The sequence below is a fragment of the Oryctolagus cuniculus genome, chromosome 10 (assembly GCF_051225735.1).
Source record: "Oryctolagus cuniculus isolate XC-2025 breed Fujian yellow rabbit chromosome 10, ASM5122573v1, whole genome shotgun sequence".
Taxonomy (NCBI): domain Eukaryota; kingdom Metazoa; phylum Chordata; class Mammalia; order Lagomorpha; family Leporidae; genus Oryctolagus; species Oryctolagus cuniculus.
Window position 1 is genome coordinate 8389191 of NC_142876.1, and position 21364 is coordinate 8410554.

The 21364-nt window shown below is 45.8% G+C and overlaps 2 long non-coding RNA genes across 3 annotated transcripts in view; one reads left to right on the forward strand and one right to left on the reverse strand.

Annotated features, from left to right (window-relative positions):
• LOC149123678 (uncharacterized) overlaps positions 1–2259 on the reverse strand; it is a 34047-nt gene extending 31788 nt beyond the window's left edge. Inside the window, exon 1 of one of the 2 annotated variants that reach the window (XR_016213876.1) lies at positions 2162–2259. This is a non-coding gene — a long non-coding RNA (uncharacterized LOC149123678). Of the gene's footprint in view, positions 1–1847; positions 2071–2161 lie in introns of those variants that run through there. The other variant, XR_016213875.1, reaches the window with a different exon arrangement.
• On the forward strand, positions 558–7824 carry LOC149123679 (uncharacterized). The gene is made up of 3 exons (XR_016213877.1): positions 558–1347; positions 2067–2626; positions 7541–7824. It is a non-coding gene; the product is annotated as an uncharacterized LOC149123679 (long non-coding RNA).
• The last annotated feature ends 13540 nt before the right edge of the window (positions 7825–21364 follow it).

Here is a 21364-nt window from a genome sequence, read left to right on the forward strand (position 1 = left end):
CTATTTCACTTCCCTCAAGTGAAGGCGCCACGGAGAATCATTGAAATTTTCGGACAAAAACTTATAGGCAGTTTTATTATTTGACTGAAGAGCTTGCCAGATGAGTGACGAGACAAAATCGGAGCTTCTCTCACAGGATGGCGTTCTCGTCTGTTCAATAAAAGCATGCATTGGATTGATAAGAGCTTGCCTGTCTTGAGACAACCGTTTTCAAAATGAATTACTGAAGTGGTTTTCTTTCATCTTGCTAGCCTCACTTTGTATCCAGAAATGAACAGCTATTTAGCTATTTTGGGTACTTCATTTTTTCCCCTGATGCTCTGAACTTTAAGGAGCGATGCGTTAATTAGGTAACAATAAAATAAAATGAGTGGCAGAGCCCAGCATTTATAAGTAATGATTACTTCCTTCCCAGTACTCCCACTAAGCTTCCTTCTTTCCTTGTGGGAATAGCTCTCCCTTGGCTCACGCACAAGAATGGCTTACCCATAGGTGGTGAGAGCTAACCACCTACCTGCTGTGAGGGAGAATTTTGCAAAGTTCTCCCATCCAAAGATTCTCTCTGCGGTGAGAACACCTGGCATTGCCTTCTGTGCATTTTCTTGGTGTGTTGCACTGTGAAAGGCCCTGGCGCTTGACTAAAGCAGCTTAAACAGGAGGAAGCCCGTGAAACAAACTAAGCTTACACACAGAGTGTGTGACCCGGTACTAAACTGCAGGGCACCCTGTGAGGGAAATGAGGCGGCAGGGTACAGACAGGATGTGGAGTTGGAATCAGACTGATGTAGGAGAAGGAACAGCGTCCCCCAAAGAGATACGCTCAAGTGCAAAGCCCCAGTACATGTGAATGTGATGAATGTGCCGTGATCTGCAGATGTTATTACGCATCTCAGGATGAGGTCTGGAGTGGTCCCTAAAACCACTGACGTCGTTCTCACAGGAACAAGGAAAGGGAGGTTTGATGGACAGACGTGGAGGGAAAGCCACATGGATGCAGACAGAGACTGGAGTGATCCAGCCCCAGACAAGGATTGCTAAGGATCACCAACGGCAGCCTTCAGAAGCCGGGGAGAGTCAGGGACTAATTCTCTGAGCTCCCTGGTAAACAGAATCTGTAGGCACCTTGATTTCGAACGTCTGGCCTCCAGCACCAAGAAACCAATACACCTGGAGTTTGAAGCCACCCAGGTGTGGTCATTTGTTACAGCAGCCCAAGTGAACTCCCACACTTGACCCAGCTCCAGATCAAGTCCACCGGCCCTGCGGCGCAGGCCCTGAGCTCTGATGTCCTCTCCAAACTGGAGTTGATGACTCTCGCCTCACTTCCCACAACCTGAACTACCACAGGCAAGACACGTAGCATTTTGTGTCTCAGTTTGCTCATCCCACAAGTGGGGATGACAAGAGTAACGACCTCATAGGGCGACGTGTGAGGATTACAGGAGACGAGCCCCAGAGAACGCAGGTGCAGAGAGTAGGACCTGACATCCACAAAGCCCTGTGCAAACAGAAGCTGTATTAGCCCACCTGTGGTCACAGGACTGCCCCGGGAACTGTGTGGCCATTGCTAGGGTTTGGGCTAACCAGAAAACCCTTACTAGGGCATAAACTTGAAGTGAATCTGGGAGCGGTGGGCCTTTGGGATGGGTCACAGGGAAGAAAAGGTATCTGGGTGGGGTTGGGCCAGGAATACCAGCAAAGACTGGGATTGAGGGAACAAAGGCAGGGATTCCTTAGACGCTGGTGGACCGCATTGAGAGGAAGGCTGGACAACTGGGCTGAACTCACCAGAAATCCCTCGGAGAAGGTGGGAGCAAGATGCTGGAATCTGTAAGGGAGTAACTCACCCAAAAAACCTCTGAGAAAGGATGCGTCCCACAGGATCTAGTACAGCCAGGATCCTCGAACCTCACAGCCAGGGCCAGGCCACCTGCAGTCCATCCCGGGATGTGCGGCTGAGACAGACAAAACGCATCCCAAGGGGAAACTGGACAGGACAGCCAGTACAAACCACAGGGAAAACTGCCCTGTCGAGTTGTCATAAGCATGTCTCAGCTCCCTTCCAGCCTCTGCCTTATCATCGCAGCCCTGTGGGCCACAGCTGAGCCTCGGACGACACGAGCAGGGGAGGAGGAAAGGCAGAGGAGGCACCAGGACCCACCTGCCTTCCAGGAGCAGACTGAGGTGGTGAACACGCAGACTCACACACGGCAGTGGGGGTGCCCTGACAAGCCGTTGCTAAATGAGAAGCAGCTGACTCTACGGCCGCCATGAGGGAGATAACATAGGGACACTTAAAGAAAAGACTGGAAGACATACCTCCTCCTGCAGTGGCCACACTCAAACACTGCACCTGCTGCACTCTGAGGCTGTCCCGAACTGGGTGACAGTCTTCCACAGGTGACAAAGAACAGGAGGGTCCTTTCCTCAACATTGTCTTGGTGACCTAGAGCCAAAAATTGAGTGTTCAACAAACACTATGAAATTAAAACAAATTTTGAGGGGATGGATGTTTGGTGTAACAGTTGAGCAGTTGCTCAGGGTACCCAAGAGTGCCTGGGTTCAAGACCCAGCTCCACTTCTGATCCAGTTTCCTACTAGAGCATACCCTGGGAAGCAGCAGGTGGTAAGTGGTTGGGTCCCTGCCACCCATTTGGGAGACCCAGATGGAGTTCCTGACTCCCGTCTTCAGCCTGGCCCCAGCCTCAACCATTTGGGGCATTTAGGGAATAAACAGTGGATGGGAGATTCCCTCTCCCTCTCCCTCACCCTCTCTCCACTTCCCCCTAACTTTCCCCTCCCTTTCTCCCTCCCCTTCCCTATCTCCCTCTCCCTCTCCCTTTCCCTCTTCCTCTCCCTCACCTCTCCCCCTCCCACTCCCCTCCCACTCCCCTCCCCCTCCCCTCCCTTTCTCTCTCCCCTTCCCCATCTTCCTCTCCCTCTCCCTCACCCTCTCCCCTTCCCTCTCTCCCTCCACTTCCCCCAACCCTCCCCTCCCTTTCTCCCTCCCCTTCCCTATCTCCCTCTCCCTCTCCCTTTCCCTCTTCCTCTTCCTCACCCTCTCCACCTCCCTCTCCCCTCCCCTCCCCCTCCCCTCCCTTTCTCCCTGCCCTTCCCCATCTCCCTCTCACTCCCCCTCCCCTTCACCTCTCTTTCTCCTCCCTTCCTCTCAAATAAGTAAAAATTTTAAGAAGTTATACATTTTGTGAGCTGAAAACAAATATTACCATGACAAACATATTGTTAGAAAGAAAAGAGCAAAAACAAACAAAAAAACAAGTTGTGTTAAAGACTGGCCTGCCACTGGAGGTCAGTATTGCTTCAGAGCAAAGCTATACCTGGTGGGGGGAGGGGGGGGGGAGGGTCTTAAAAGTGATTGCATTTTCTTCTAAAGAAAAGTTTATGATACATCTGATTTTTAGGCTCTGCTGAGTGACAGATGGTTACTGCATGTGAAAAAAATATCAACTTGTTAAAAAATGTACTTGTTAAAAAATATATATTTCATGTAAAAATGAACTGGGAACCTCCCCCATTCAAAAGCAACATTAAAAATTAAGAGAGGGGGCCAGCGCCGCGGCTCACTAGGCTAATCCTCCGCCTGCAGCGCCGGCACACGGGGTTCTAGTCCCGGTCGGGGCGCCGGATTCTGTCCCGGTTGCCCCTCTTCCAGGCCAGCTCTCTGCTGTGGTCAGGGAGTGCAGTGGAGGATGGCCCACGTGCTTGGGCCCTGCACCCCATGGGAGACCAGGATAAGTACCTGGCTCCTGCCATCAGATCAGCGCGGTGCGCCAGCCGTGGTAGCCATTAGGGGAGTGAACCAATGGAAGGAAGACCTTTCTCTCTGTCTCTCTCTCTCTCACTGTCCACTCTGCCTGTCAAAAAAGAAAAAAGAGAAGAAAAAGAAATTTATCTATGTGATATATAACTGTAATTTCCTACCTAGAACTTTTATATGGACACACATAAAAGGGGACATACATACTAGATGTCAGTGTCAAGGAACAGTAGAAACCATGTCTTCGGTTATTCACTCTGTAACTGAAGAAGTCAGACACACATTGCAGCTTTTGTCAAAAACACAAAAATAAGAAATAAATGCTTGACTATGGATAGTGATGGTCAAGATTAGGGTGACTGAATCATGTGCAATGTCTGCATCTAAGCATAGGAAAACTGAGGAGCAAAGACAGGAATTGGGTTAGCATGAACACAGGAGTTAAAAATTCCAATTAACCCTCTGAGAAAATCCTACTGGTGTCAGTGGAGCTAATGTTGGACATGTTGAGTAATTTAGAATTATCCATGCTGTCCACATTCCAGTCTTGTATGAAACTCTCTGATAGTCACTCTCCTTTGCTCCAAACAATGCAATGGACAGACAGCACCCAGCCTCATGGAGCTGTGTCAAGCAAACAAACTCCTGAATATGCCATGGTGGTTGTGACAAAGGATCTGAAAGAAAAGAGTAGAGTGACAGAGAAGGCATCTCCAAGGCTGAGACTTGATGACCAACAGGCCAGGAGCTTCAGGTCAGCACATCAGGTCCTGAGACCACCCCAAGGCCACAGCGGCTAGGACATGGCAAGGGAGAGAGTAAGAATTCCAGGTCTCAGGAAGGGTGGACATTATCCCAAGTAATTGCAATGGGGAACCACCAAATGAAGGAATCACATGACCTAACATTTAAAACCCAGGGGCCAGCATTTGGCCTAGTGGGTAAGACACCTGTCTCGCACACTAGAGTACCTGGGTCTCTGACTCCAGCTTTCCCACTAATATGGATCCGGGAGGCTGTGGTGATGGCTCAAGTAGATGGGTTCCTGCCACTCACATGGGAGACCTGGGTTCAGTTCCTAACTCCTGGCATCAGCCTCGGCCCAGCCCCGGTCATTGGGGGCGTTTGGGGAATAAATCAGAGGCTGGGAGCTCTCTCCTTGTCGCTTGCTCTCAAGTAAATAAATCATGTTAAAAGAACTATTCTGACTGCTATGGACAGGAACGGGGTAGGGATTCAATAGGAGTGGAATTAGGGGACCCCAGATGTAGTGGGAGTCAGTTTACTGGGTCCAGGAAGATGTCTGGAGAGACAGGGATACACAGATTCAAGGTACATAGAGGCAGAATCAGCAACTCTTACTGGTGCTTAGATGGGAAGAATCAGTATTTCTGCTTACTCTGTATGTGGGTTTGTGTCTGTGTGTGTCTGTTGGTGAGTATGTGTGTGTGAATGTGTGTGTTGGTGAGTGTGCATGTCTGTGTATGTGGCTATTGGTGAGTATATATGTGTGTGTGTCAGTATGTGTGTATTTGTGTGTATGTGTGTGAGTTTGTGTGTCTGAGTATATGTGGCTGTTGGTGAATATGTGTGTGTATGCCTGAGTTAATGTAGCTGTTGGTGAGTATGTGTGTGTATGTGTGTGTTTGTGTGTGTCTGTTGGTGAGTGTATATGTATGTATCTGAGTGTATGTGGCTGTTGGTATGTGTGTATGCATGTGTATGTTTGTGTGTGTGTGTCTGAGTGTATGTGGCTGTTGGTAAGTATGTGTGTATATGAGAGTATATGTGTGTGTATATGCCTGAGTTTATGTAGCTGTTGGTGAGTTTGTGTGTGTGAGTGTACTCTGGGTGTGTGTGTGTGTGTCTGACTGTATGTGGCTGTTGATGAGTATGTGTGTGTGAGTACACTCTGAGTGTATGTGGGTGAGTGTGTGTTTGTGTGTGGGTCTGAATGTATGTGGCTGTTGAGTGTGTGTGTGTGTGTGTGTATGTGTATATATGTGAGTTTGTGTGTCACTACTGCTAAAGCCTAATTTCCACAAAGAAATAGTAGTTTCCTCTTAAAAGCAGAATTATTCAATGATTACTGTTTACACAAAGAAATGCCAAATCATAATAAATCATTGCTTGTGTTGATTTATGCACATTAAATAATACCAATTGAATGTCATGACTTTGTAATGATTATGAAAGCAAAACTATTTTCAGCCAAATGCCTTTAAAATTAATGTTTAATAAAGAAAAGATTAAAAGATGATTATTCCCTTGACATTCTGATTTTATATCCATTACTCAAAGTCGCTGTTGATTTTTTTATCTTGGAAATATTCATAGGAAATTGTCGCTCCCCCTCTTCATGGAGGAACGACACTAAACCCTGCCTAGGCTTCATATCCGAGTCACGGCACCATTATGTCGCTCCCCGTCTTCGTGGAGGAGCGACACAGGACCCTGCGCTGTTCTTTCGTCTGCTCGGCCCTCCCCGGGTTTGCTGCTGGTTCTTCCCGGGTTGGCTACCGTCCCTTCCACCTCCGTGGAAGGGCGGTTCCCCCTGGCCACATTCCCCACTTCCGCGGGGGAGCGGCACACCGCCGGCCGGCTCTCTCGGGGGCTGCACAGGTGTTCCCCTTAGATGTTCCCCTTAGATGTTCCTGGTGCATGCCATCTCTCTCCTCCTTTATAGTCCTCCTCCGCCAATCCCAACTCGGCTGCCCACACGCCGAGTACGCTGCTCTCCTCCAATCAGGAGCAAGTCCTACAGTTTATTGGCTGAACTGGAGGCAGCTGCGTAGAAGCTGTTTTCTCCTCTCCCAGCGCCATATTGTGGGAGAGCAGATGCATAGAATAAGTCTTAATTCCAGTAACTTAGTCTAGTCTGGATTGCTCCCCACAGGAAATGAATATATTGAATCTAGAAATAATCACCGGCAAATCTACAGAGTCAAATTTCATGTCCATTCTAAAGGAGCATTTTCAACAACATGCAGGCTCTGTGATAAGGGTATCGCCCTCAGCCAGGCAGCTACCAGGAAAAATGATGGGACTGTGGATTCTTCTAGATCTTATTTACAGCACAAGAGCTCAAAGGCTCAAAACAGGCAAAGCTGCTTTTCTACACTGATTCTAATAAAAATGGAGGTTACCTGGGCCAGCTGCTTTCCATCTGGAAGAACCGGATTACCAACTCTAAAGGTGTTCCTGACAGGTGTCAGGTGGAGACTACACAGGAGAAGGGTCTGGTAATGTTTCTAAGTTACAGAACACAATGCTCATAAGGCAGTGACTTTCCTGGAAGAGGGCTTAGCGCAAACACAGCAGGCACTAGGCAGCCTCTACTATGTGCCAAGGGCATGTCTAGAAACTCAGCACGTTAGGATTTGGAAAACAAACCTAAGTAAGTACCTAGATCTGTTCCTGTAACACTCTCCCTAAATCCACACCTTGTACAATTCCTTGTCCCCATCCCCATCTTTATGACAAACAATAATCCAAGAATTCTTCACTCTTCTCATTTTTAATAAATCAGATAATAGTTGTAATGTGCTATGAGAAAAAAAGTACAAGAAATATCATAGTTAATCATCATTTTTCTTGTATGATTCATCTATTAAATATTATGGCTATAGATCTTATCATCGAAGTACAGTATAAATATCAATCATAATTATAAGATTTATGTTTTGTAACAGAGTATTGCATTGTTTATTGTTAGTCCACAACAAAGAAATAAATATTTAGATCTCTTTTGTATCTTTTTAGGGGCAGGCATTAGGCCTACTGGTTAAGACACAGCTTGGACATCCCCATCCCACATTGGAGAACTGGGGTCTGAGTCCAGGCTCTGCTTGGCTCCTGACTTCAGCTTCCTGCTAATGTACACCCTGGAAAGCGGCAATGAAGGCTCAAGTAACTGTGTCCCTCCCTGCAACTGCTGCAGGAGACCAGATGGCGTTCCCTGCTTCTGGCTTTGTCCCAGCTGTTACAGGCATTAGAGGGAGGTATCAGAGGATGAGGGTCTCTGTCTGTTTCTCTGCCTCTCTGCCTCTTTATTTACTTATTTTAAATAAATAAAATTTTTCTTGATATATTTTTAAGCTGTAGTGATTTTGGCTTCATTCCAAATCCCTAAATCTGCCTTTCTAGGGATGGGATCAAGGACGATGTATTCAACAACCTCCTGGTGATTCTGATGTGCATAGCAGCTCAAGAATTACATGTGATTTTGGCAAATCTTAGGTCTGAGTACAATTGTAGTGGTCAAATAAATATAATTTAATGTACATATTTAAATTGAGATTCTAAGAAGATAACAATCCTTGTAAATTAGCATGGAAAGAATTGCAAAGTTAATCCATACCTCTCTGTGTATTTAAACAAAACACCTGTGCCTATAGACTGTCTTTCTCTGCTTCTCCCACCACTGATCACGACAGCATCTGTGTTCCTGGAACACAATGGGCGCCATCACCCATTGATGCCAATTCAAATTCCGGCACCAATGCCACAGGGCACCAAGTGAAGGTGCTGACACCTCAGAGCTCTGTGTTGGCCCCATGGTGTGCATAAGGCTGGAGTATGAGTATCCAGCAGTGTGGAGAGAATCCCTACTCACACATGCGCACATACAGGCATATACACACATACACTGCACACACACAAAGACATGCACACACCCCTCTAGGTCACACTTCCCATGCTGGTTCCCCAAGAGTGCTTCCTTGTACTCCCAGTGCCTCTCTAGATTTTTGTAAAGTTAGCTGGTCCCCAGACTTGAGAACCTCATGTGCACGGTGAGTGTGCTTAGAAGCGGCAGACAGGATATGAGGTCAGGGTGGTGAGGAAGGCTAAGATGGGGCTGAGTGGGGCTGACTGGAGTTTCAGCTTAGGAAAGGACACTTCCATGGGCCTGGCAGAACTGCCAGATTCTACCCTGAGCACAATGCAGAGAGGGGCTGTGCCCCATCCCAGCAATTTCAACCCCAGAGTCCTCCAAGTGCTGTAGGAGGAAGCCCTTACAGCCCAGGAATAGCCCTAGAAAAAATACAGAAAACCTTGTTTCATTTACAATCAAACACATTATTCACAAACAACTGTTTTGCAAAGTTTACATATTTACAAAGTACTCTTCCGATGTTTATCTTTTTTTTTTTTTTGATGTTTCAAAGACTTCATGATTTTTTTTTTTAGATTTATTTATTTATTTATTTATTTGAAAGTGGGAGTTACAGAGAGAAGTCTTCCAGCTGCTGGTTCACTCTCCAAATGGGTGTAACAGCTGGGTCAGGGTGAAGCCAGGACCTAGAAGCTTCATCAGGGTCTCCCACGTGGACCCAAGCACGCAGGCCATCTTCTGCTGCTTTCTCAGGTGCATTAGCAGGGAGCTAGATGGGAAGTGGAGCCCACATGGGATGCCAGCGTAGCAGGCAGCCACTCAACCCACTGAGCCACGGCGCTCAGCCCCTTCTTTAATCTTCTCCATAAAAGTGTGAAAAATCTACAGGGCTATTCCTCCCACCTCTCCTTCACCAAACACAACTTTGTTATATGAGGACACTTTGAAAAGTTCATGGGAAATGCAATTAAAAGATAAGCTTATTTTCATGAAAAATTTTGAAATCCATGCATTTTTTATAATACTCATTTTCTATAGACTTTTGAAGACTTTTTTTATAATAGTAACTTTCTGTGACAGTTTGAATTCACAGTAATTCAAACATTTTTTGCACCAAAATAAACTTGCCTTTTACTTCTGTGTTTTCCACATAATTTTGAAGATTCCTTGTAGAGTAAAAAAAAAAATTCTGACCTCTATCAGTACATTTAAGAAAGCATGCCCACAAGACCCTCTTGTCAAGGCTGATCTTCCCGCAGGTGACCCTGTTCCCTGGCTCCCTCCATGGTCAGCAAGGTCCCTGCACTCACTCCCAATCTGTGCAGAAGCGAACTAGGATAATAGTCTGGGAATGCAGAGTAGGGAGGCCGGACTTCCAGTTCCAACACCAGAAATGCATCAGAAATGGCTCTGACCTGGCAGATCTGAATCAGACTTAACCCATTACATCATTAGCATCACTTACCAGCCAGGGAATTTATATCAGCATGCATTTTAAATTAGCAAGAAGAGACAGAGAACTATACTTTGGTCTAGTGGACTCCCCCCTTCTTCTAGAAGCCAAAGATGCAAATATGTGATCCCAAACAGCTTTCAGGGAAAAAAAAGAATCTTTATTTGGGATCCTTTCATACTGACAGAAAAAAATTCAAAAATGGTACAAAGAATATCCAGATAGTCTTCTAATAGATTCCCAAGTCCTAATATTTGATTGTGTTTGCTCTATCATTCATTCTCTCTGTCAGAATCTGTATGCTTCATCTGGACCATTGAAAAGGAAGACACAGACATACTGCTCCCTACTTCCAAAGCCTTCAGCCTTAATAACCATAGCACATCAAGATCACACATCAGCCCTGACCTACCACCATAGGTAGGTCCTGTAATCTTGTATGGGTTTTGCCACTTGTCTCATTAATGTCCTGAATAGCCAGAGAAAACAAAATAGGGGTTACATCTCCCGAGTGGACCACATGGCTCTGAGATTCTTTTTTTTAAGATTAATTTATTAAGGCCGGCGCCAGATTCTGTCCCGGTTGCCCCTCTTCCAGGCCAACTCTCTGCTATGGCCCGGGAGTGCAGTGGAGGATGGCCCAAGTGCTTGGGCCCTGCACCCCATGGGAGACCAGGAGAAGCACCTGGCTCCTACCATCGGATCAGCGCGGTGCGCCGGTCGCAGCACGCCGGCCGCAGCAGCCATTGGAGGGTAAACCAACGGCAAAGAAAGACCTTTCTCTCTGTCTCTCTCTCTCACTGTCCACTCTGCCTGTTAAAAAAAAAAAAAAAGATTAATTTATTAATTTGAATGGCAGAAATACAGAGAGAGAAGGAGAGACATAGAGAGATCTTCCAACTGCTGGCTTACTTCCCAGATGGCCACAACAGCCAGGGCTGGGCCAGTCGAAAGCCAGGAGCCACGAAAGTCTTCCAGGTCTCCCATGTGGGTGCAGGGCCACAAGGACTTGGGCCATCTTTCCCAGGTACATGAGCAGGGAGCTGGATCGGAAGTGGAGCAGCCGGGACTTGAACCAGTGCCTAAATGAGATGCTGGCAGTACAGGCAGAGGTTTACCCTTCTACACCACAGCACCAGCCCCTGAGATTCTTTCTTGTACTAGGGCAGCCCAGGAATAACCAGGGTCTTCATCCAAAAGACCACTGGTATTTGGGCCATGGGAATCTGCTGATAGCTTCTAGTTTGAAGAGTCAGCAATGAATTCACACAGTGTTGGTTATGTCCACTTTATTTCTTCTGTGTCTTGTTTGGCCACTTAATTTACTTCAAAAACTGTTTACTGGCCGGCGCCGCGGCTCACTAGGCTAATCCTCTGCCTAGCGGCGCCGGCACACCGGGTTCTAGTCCCGGTCGGGGCTCCGGATTCTGTCCCGGTTGCCCCTCTTCCAGGCCAGCCCTCTGCTGTGGCCCGGGAGTGCAGTGGAGGACGGCCCAGGTGCTTGGGTCCTGCACCCCATGGGAGACCAGGAAAAGCACCTGGCTCCTGGCTCCTGCCATCGGATCAGCGCGGTGCGCCGGCCGCAGCGCGCCGGCCGCGGCGGCCATTGGAGGGTGAACCAACGGCAAAAAGGAAGACCTTTCTCTCTGTCTCTCTCTCTCACTGTCCACTCTGCCTGTCAAAAAAAAAAAAAAAAAAAAAAAAAAACTGTTTACTGACTGCCTGACACACCCAAGGCTCTGGCTTTGGTTTTTGGGATACTGGGTCACATGAAACAAAGGAGAAACATCTCTGTCAATCACAGTGTTACTGTGTAATCAGTAACTAAATGGAAAGAAACTAGTGGTAAGGAGGGAGTCAATGCAAGATCCAGTGCTTACTGATTGACAAACAGCATCTCAAATTATTCTATACATCTCATTTACATTTTACATAAATACAGTGACAGCATTATTTTCCCTATCTCATAGAAGGGGTTTATAAAAATCAGGAGATGAGCCCAGCACCTCCACTCAGTGAAATGGGGACAAGATCTGAACCAGGGCCTGCCTCCTAAGACCAAGCTCACAACAGCAACCTGTTACATGTGTACTGCTGCCAAGAGTCAGCATTACCCGTCTCCTGCCCACTGGCAAAGCAACAAATAGCACATCTACCCAGGAAGTGCCCAGGTTCTGATGCCATCCACCATTTCTGATGTAAAGAGAGAATATTGGTTTGATTCTCACATTCTCAGAAACAGGGGCTGGCATTGTGGCGCAGCAGGTTAAGCCACCACCTGCAATGCCAGCATCCAATATAAGTGCCCATTTGAGTACCAGCTGCTCCACTTCTGATCCAGCTTCTGCTAATGCACCCGGGAGAGCTTCAAAAGATGGATCCAGTGTCTGGGGCCTTGCTACCCTCCTGGGAAATTTGAATGGAGTTCTAGGCTCCTGGCTTCAGACTGGCTCAGCTGGGGCCTTTGCAGCCACTGGCGAGTGAACCAGCAGATAGAAGCTCGACCGCTTGTTCTCTCTCTCTCTCTTTCTGTGTGTATGTGTGTGTGTGTGTTTGTGTGTGTGTGTGTGTGACTCTGTCTTTAAAATAACAAACAAATAGATCTTTTAAACAAAGAAATCATGGAGTATGGTACTTCAAATAGTATGTAGAAAATGGAATAACGTAATTAAAAGATAAGCTTATGTTAGTTCAAAAATCCATTCATAATTTTTCCAGAATATGTATTTTTCAAAGCCGTTTTGCAGACCTTTTTGTATGCATGGATTTCAAATATTTTGCACCCAACAAAATTATCTTTTAATTCTATTTCCCATGAACTTTTTCTTTTAATTTACTTGCTTGAGGGGCAGAGAGACAGAGACAGAAGTAGACTGAAAGAGGGATTTCTCTTCACTGGTTCACTCCCATGGATCAAGTTCCTGGCTCCTGGATTCAGCCTGGGCCAGCCCCAGCTGTGTGGGCATTTGGGTAAGGACTCGGTGGATGGGAGATCTCTCTCTACCTTCCTCTCTGCCTTTTAAATACAAATAAATAAAAGATAGTAAAAACTGCAGTAATGCATTAAGAGACAGGGAATGCAGGAAAATGTGGGCAGGAATGGAGAGCAAGTGCAACAGAGTTCTTTATTTTTCTCTGTTTTTGTTTTTTGTTAATCTTTATAATCAATGTCAAGTTGCTATCATTTCAAAATACTGTGTTATAACCAAAATATGTTTTTGTAAACCTCTTGGTAGCCACAAAGCAAAAAATCTATAATAGACTTACCAAAAATGGTAGGCAAGGAATCAAAACACACCAGAAAAAATCAATTAACTACAAAGGGAGATTCTAAGATAGAAAGAAGTTAACTGCAAAGAAACTAGAAAACAATATCAAAAGGCAGTAATAAGACATTACCTATCAATTTACGTTGAGGGTAAATGGATTAAATTCTCCAAATAAAAGACATAGAGTGACAAAAATAAATAAAAGAAAAGAAGCCCCTACTATATATGAAACTTATAAGAAACTCAATTAATCTCTGAGGACATGCATAGACTGAAAGTGAAAGGATGGAATAATAAAATAATTCCATGAAAAGTAGAACCCAAAGAAAGCAGGAGTGGTTGTACTAATGTCAGATAAAATAGATTTTAAATCAGGGGCTGCCACTGTGGCGCAGCAGGTAAAGCTGTCATCTGCAGTGCTGGCATCCCATACGGGCGCCGGTTCAAGTCCTGGCTGCTCCACTTCCAATCCAGCTCCCTGCTAATGTACCTGGGAAAGCAGTGGAAGGTGATTCAAATGTTTGGGCCCCTGCCACCCAAGTGGGAGACCTGTCTGAAGCTCCTGGCTCCTGGCTTTGGCCTGCTCCAGCCCTGGCTGTTGCAGCCATTTGGGGAGTGAGCCAGTGGATGGAAGATCTCTCTCTCTCTCTCTCTCTCTCTGTTTCTCCTTCTCTGTCTCTCTGTAACTCTGCCTTTCAAATAAATAAATAACTTTTTTAAGAAATAGATTTAAAATCAAAAGCAGGAAAAGAAACACAGGAGGTCATTATAAAATGATAAAGGGTTCAATCCAGCAAGAGGAAATAACCTTGTAAATATCAATGTACTCAACATCAGAGCACCCAAATGCATAAAGCAAATATTAACAGACTTACAGAGATGGAGTCCAATACAATAATAGTAGGAGACTTCAACACTCTACTGTCAGAAGTTAGCAGATCATCCAGACAGAAAAACAACACCTTAGATGAATTGGACCTAATAGACAGCTATTGAATTTTCGACCCAACAGCTACAGAAAATACATTTTTCTCAAGAGCATAGGAACACTGTTCAGGGTAGATCAAATAGTAAGTCAAAAAATAAATCTCAACAAATTCTTAAACACAGAAATCATGTCAAGTATCTTTTCTGACCACAATGCCATAAGCTAGTAATCAGTAACAACAAACCTTTTGAACCTATACAACTTAAGCAACTTATTCCTGCACAACCAATGGATCAGGGGAGAAATTAGGATGCAAATTGTAAAAAATTATCTAAATGAATGAATATAGAAACACAAAATATGAAAACCTTTGGGATACAGCAAAAGCAGTATTGAGGGACGTTTGTAACAAGTAATGTCCACACCCCAGAAAAGCATAAAGATCTCAAATAAATAGCTTATCACTATATCTCAAGGAACTGGTAAAGCAAAGAAAAATCAAGTCCAAAATAAGTAGTAGGAAAGAAATAGCAAAACTCAGAGTACAAATTAGCAGCAGAGAGACTATGAATCTGTGCATAAAAAGTCAGTGAGGGGCCAGCATTGTGGTATAGATGGTAAAGCCACCGCCTGTGATGCTGACATTGCATTTGGATGCCAGTTCATGTCCCAGCCAGCTCCCTGCTAGTGGCCTGGGAAAGAGCAGTGGAAGATGGCCCAAGTGTGTGGGCCCCTGCCACACCTGTGGGAGTCCTATGTGAGGCTCCTAGCTCTGGCCTGGCCCAGCTCGAGCCACTGCAGCCTTCTGGGGAGTGAACAAGCAGATGGAAGACTTCTCTCTATCTCTCCCTCTCTCGCTATAAATATAACTTTCAAAATAAATAAATAAATATTTTATTTTAAAAAAATGAAACAAAGTGCTGATTCTTTAAAAAGACAAATTTGACAAAACGTTAGCTAGACTAGGAAAAAAGGAGGGAAGACTCACACATAAAATCAGAGATGAAAAGGGAAATATTAGCACTGACGTCACAGAAATGTACAGAATCATTTAAGATTTCCATGAACAATTACACAGCCACAAATTTGATAACCCAGAAGAAATGGACAAGTTAAGTCCATAGCACTTAGGTAATATTAATATTAGATATCTTAAGGCAGTTACAGTACTTGTTAAAATGTATGTTTATTATTTTCATTGACCTTCAGAGAAAACTGTGTTCCCTACACTGTGACTTACACTGCATGAAAACCATCCTGATAGGTTTACAGTGCAGAGAATCTTCTCATGTTTTCTTTTTCATACTGTTGCAATAAAAGTTATGTGGGATTTTCCATTCTGCTTTTTCATGGAACAAAGCACAGCCAATCATTGTTCCTACAAAATAGTTGTGATTGGCACTGTCATATGGCTGTTCAGTATTTCAACAAGTGCACACTGCTCCCAGCATTTAAGAAGGATGCAATCAACATTTAAATAATAAATTTGCACATTATCAAAATGTTGGACTATGCTTGGAATAGTACAGTGTCCCTGTAATAGCTGAAAAAAAGTTGAAGGGCCAGCGCTGCGGCACAGAGGGTTAAAGTCCTGGCCTGCAGCACTGGCATCCCATATGGGCGCCAGTTCAAGTCTCAGCTGCTCCACTTCCAATCCAGCTCCCTGCTAATGTGCCTGAGAAAGCAGCGGAAGATGGCCCAAGTCCTTGAGCCCCTGCATCCACGTGGGAAGACCCAGAAGAAGCTCCTGGCTTTGGATTGGCTCAGCTCTGGCAGTTGCAGCCACTTGGGGGTGAACCAACGGAAAAAGGAAGACCTTTCTCTCTGTCTCTCTCTCTCTCTCACTGTCTAACTCTGCCTGTCCAAAAAAATTTAAATTAAGTTTTAAAAACAAGATTATCTCATGAGAAAAAGACTCCCAAAGCAATGCCTCCAACTTCAAATAACAAATTGAAGTTTCTCTGTAAAGGATCCATATTGCAAATTACAATAGAACTTAATCATTTCATGAACAGAATGATGGCTTATAACACTTTAAAATAAGGTTTTGGGGAGTGGGCATTTGGTGCCGTGGTTAAGATGCCACTTGGGATGCCCACATCCCATATCAGAGTTCCTGAGTTTCAGTCCCACTTCCAATTCCACCTTTGTTCTAATGCTCACTCTGAGAGGCAGCAGGTAATGATTCAAGTACTTGGGTACCTGCCACCCACATAGGAGACTTGGATTGAATTCCCAGCTCCTGGCTTTGACCTGGCCTAGCTCTAGATGTTGCAGGCATTTGGGGAGCAAACCAGCAGATGGAAGAGTCTATATATATATATATATAATATATTATAAATAAAGTATATTGTATATTTTAATAAATAAAAATAATATTTTCCTTAATAATAGCATGTTCTTATTACAGTACAAATTTATAGATAATAAAATACACAGAACTGATATAGATCAGCTGTGACACTGTCACCCAGATTAACTGAATCATGTTACACATTTCAGTGTATTTGTGTGTAGGTACTTGCATAGATTTTATTCTTAACTTTCAGTGTACAGTTTACCACTCAGCACTTTTTCATAGAATAATACTGTACTGATTCCCTAGTGTTGCTGTAATAGGTTGCCACAAGTTTGATGACTAAAAGAACACACACTCATCTTGACAGTTCTGGAAGTCAGAAGTCTAAAATGGATCTCAGTTGGCTAAAACAAGGTGGCAGCAGGGCAGTGTTCCCTCCTGGAGGCTCCTGGTGAACATCCATTTTGCTGCCTTCCCGGCTTCTAGAAGCACCCACCTTCCTTTGCTTTGGCCCCTTCCACCTGCAAGGCCAGCACTGACCAGTGGGGTCCTCCCCACATCACATCTCTGAGACTCGGCCCTCAACCCCTCCTTCACTTGGGAAGACCCTGTTTTGACACTGGGCCTCCCCGCGTAATCTAGGATAGTCTTCCTCTCATGGCTGACTAATTAGCAACCTTAATTCCAGTCTCAATTCTCACAGGTAACAAAACAGACTTACAGATTCCAGGGCAGATGAAGACACTTTTGGTAGCCATTATCCTAGTTACTACAAGCACATTCTGACTACCCTTCTACTCCTTAATATTCTTCGACCTGCATCATTCTTTTTTTTTCTTAAAGATTTATTCATTTATTTGAAAGTCAACGTCAGAGTTAGAGAGAGAGAGAAGAGAGAGAGCAAGAATCTTCCATCCACTGGCTCAGCCCCCAAATGGCCAGGACTGGGCCAGGCTGAAGCCAGAAGCCTGGAGCTTCTTATGGCGGGTGCAGGAACCAAGGACTTGGATCCGCCACTTCCCCAGGTGCATTAGCAGGGAGCTAGATGGGAAGTGGAGCAGTCAGGGCTCGAAACGACACCATATGGGATGCTGGCGTCACCGGCAGCATCTTCACCGGGTCTGCCACAGTGCTGGCCTTGTGCACCCTTCTTTTTCATAACAACCATGCATTCTGCTGCAGAGGCAGTCTGTAAGTCACTGGACCGTTTTCCTACCATGAAGACATTTAAGTTGCTTTCACTTGCAATTCCTGTGCAGTAAAAATGTGAGTGAAATTTTAAGTTCTGCCACACATGTTTATACATTAAACTTTCTGAGAGGGCAGTGAGTGACAGATCCTATCAGTTTAACTCTGACCACACAGGGCAAGTGCCATTTCCTGATTCCCCCACACAGACTGACCACTACCTTTCCTTTTTATTCTCTGCCAAAATGACAAGTGGAAAATTACTTCACATTTTTATTTGCCTTTCTTTGGTTGCTAATGAAGTAAGCTCATGTGGGCATCATCCAGGGTTCTTTGTTAATACAAAGTCAGTGGTCAGTGGGCTCTTGTTAAGTACACAGTGATACCAGCAGTCAGCACAGGAAACTTGGGGGAGAGAGGGCGGTACCTTCACCTTTACTGAAGCCCCTGGACTTGCACCTTCCTCTGTCTTGTCCTCACGATATTAGTAAGTCCCCACCCTGCTCCTGGACTTGAGACAGCTCCACCTGCACCCTCCAGTGTGACACAATTTCTGCATCCCAAGAGTGAGGATCTCTTGGTACCAGGTGGTGAGGTCTTTTGCACCAGCTCCTGGGCTCCTGTGAAATCCACCCTCTCGTCTAGCCGTGTATCTTGCACCCTTAAATCTGCTGTGTTACTGAGTAAACCTCCTTGACAGAAGGAAAAGGGGGGACTGTATTTCTTTCTTTCTTTTTTTATTTTTTGACAGGCAGAGTGGACAGTGAGAGAGACAGAGAGAAAGGTCTTCCTTTGCCGTTGGTTCACCCTCCAATGGCCGCCGCGGCTGGCGCACTGTGGCCGGCGCACCGCGCTGATCCGATGGCAGGAGCCAGGAGCCAGGTGCTTTTCCTGGTCTCCCATGGGGTGCAGGGCCCAAGCACTTGGGCCATCCTCCACTGCACTCCTGGGCCACAGCAGAGAGCTGGACTGGAAGAGGAGCAACCGGGACAGAATCCGGGCCCCGACAGGGACTAGATCCCAGGGTGCCGGTGCCACAAGGTGGAGGATTAGCCTATTGCGCACGGCGCCAGCCGGGACTGTATTTCTAAACAAAGAGAATTCCTGTTGCCTGATGGCTGAGTTGTCAGAGTTCTCACTCAGCATAGCACAGCACCTGTGTGTGGTTCTTACTAGATCTGAGAGACCCTTTGAGCTGCACTGTATGGGTAGGACTCAGATGAGTGCGAGCAAGACAGAGACCCTTCAGGCTGTTCATGGCTAATACGTCCCAGGCATTTTTCTAGAGTTTATATTCTTCCGTCTTTTTCTTTCCACATTTATTCATCTAAAGATGGAAGGGAGTGCAGAAATTACACTCAGTGAGTCTTCTCCTTTGGAATGCAATCCAGAGTGAGAGAAATGAAAGAAGGGTGTGCAGATTTCCAGGACGTCAGTAATGACTGGCTGAATTGGACCACTTTCAAAAGACTCCAGATGGTTACAGTGCCATTACAGGCAAGCAGGTCATGAACAATCAGGAAAGGCAGGAAGCTGGGCTGCTGCCGGGGCTGAGGGACAGCCTGGGCCCCCACCCTCAAAGTCACAGAGGCTCATTCGTCTGCACAAGAACCCCGGGTGTGTGGATGAATCCCGTCCTCCAGCTTTGGAGGTTCTGCTTTGTAAGCCACCCCTTTTGAGCATTCTGAGCACGTTTCCAGTAGACTTCAAACACTGAAGTAAGCACACCGTGCTTTGTTTTGGTGTTTGTGGATGATACGCTACCAGTACCTGAGCATCACCAACTCTGACCTCAAGAGTCTCCCTGAAGAACACACTTAACAGGCCACTGCACGATGGGATGTGAATTCCAGCTGGCAGCACATGTGCATCCAGGTGGCAGAGCCCGGAGGCTGAGCCTGGATGCAGAATCACAAGCCTGAGAGTCACAGGCCGGGCTCCACCATGGCCCCTGGGGAATCCCTTCCCTGCACTGCTGTCTCCCTATCTTCAAATCAAAGAATGATGACAACTCCCTCCAAGAATGCAATGTCAATACACGTTCAGAGCTTAGATGGTGAGCAGTAAATATCAGTTTGAGTAATGACGTGAGCACACACAGGCACACTTGACACAGCCTTCTGAATATTGGACCTGTTAGTGAAAATGAGGAAAATGACAGCAATGAAAACCAGCAGTATCTTAAAATTCAGGGACTAGATAGTCCAGGACAGTCTCACTTGGACGTTAAGGCACCGCTGGCACCGGTCAGTACCGGTCAAGGGAAAGGGTTTCCTCTCTCATACATCCATCTGGCCACTAGCACATCTGTGACTCTCTGAATAGAATTCAGGAAATGGCTTCAACCTGTGGACTCATCCCTCTTTACGTGAGTGTTAATTGAATAAATTATTGAGATGACTTAACACATGGATTGTTCACATTAGAATTAAACAGGTTAACTTCTTAAAAAATCAATCTTGGGGGGCAGGAATTGTGGTGCAGCAGGCTAAGCTTTTGCCAGTAATGCCAGCATTCTGTGTAAGAGCAGGTTCAAGTCCCAGTTCTCCCTGCTAATGCACCTGGGAAAGCAGCAGCAGATGGCCCAAATGCTTGGGCTCCTGACATGCATATGGGAGGCCTTCTGGCTTCTGACCTCCTCCCAGCCCGACCCCAGACACTGCAGCCATTTTGAGAGTAAACCTGTATATGGAAACTCTCTCTCTCCCTCCCTCTGTCTCTACCCTTCTCCCTATAACTCTGGCTTTCAAATAAATAAATCTTTAAATATATATAAGTATATATAAAGTAATCTTGGTATTATTCTTCATGGAACATACCATTAACTGTCTTTTTAACCACTGCTCAATACTGATCTGCATTCTTAGTCTAACCTACATGACTGAGGTTATCACTAACCCAAGTCACAGCCTTTCAATGGAACGCAGGATAATATGTTTTCATTATCTCCATGAATTAATCATTCAGTTGTACGGCTCCAAGATTCATAAATTATCTACTCATGAAACAAGAAAGTCTTCCTCTCCTAACATGCACGTTGCTTACAGGTACTCGGACCACAGCTGAGTCCCCTTCGAAGTGAGACATCCTCTTGCGTTACTGCACACTCCACCTGCACAGCCCTTTCTGAATTATTGTTCCTCATAGCTTTGGGTCTTAAGAACCTATTTAAATCATCCACTCCGTCAGTGAATCTAGAAATTCACTTGCTGAGCACCTACATGCTATGAGCATTCTTCTAGGCAGCATGGCGAGGCTCACAGGAGCGGGACAGCTCTCACGTGAGGGCAGTCTCATAGGAGGGGCAGAAATGTGAGTGGGGGGATGGGGGACACAGATAAAGGAAGGGGGCCTGCTGTGTTGGCTTCATGTACACACACAAGAGCTATGAGACAGGAGCTCTCATCACAATTTTGCAACAGAACAGCCCATTCTTCCTGTGTATGGGCAGCATAAAATCCCTACCAGGTAGCCTTGCAGGTTGATGGCGACGTGAGGAAAACACCCTCTCGCCACCCACAGCTCGCAGCATCTGGCAAAGCTGCTTCTCTGGGAAGGCAGCAAGGGCTTGCCTTCAGCTTGCACACAGCAACTGCTGCTCTCCGCCCAGGAAGAGTCTGCCCTACTCCTCTAGAAGCAAACCAGGAAAACATCAGTGCTGGCAAGTGAAATTCGTCTTCCTTGCCATGGCCAGGAGTGTCAGGAAGAAAATCGGAGCCTTTCCCTGCTGTGTCGTCTGTGACCAGGGGTTGGTGCCCACCTAGAAGGAGAGAGAGTTTGGCGCTCAGGACCAGCCAGTTCTGCCCAGAGCAGCGCAGGCAGGGATCTGGACAT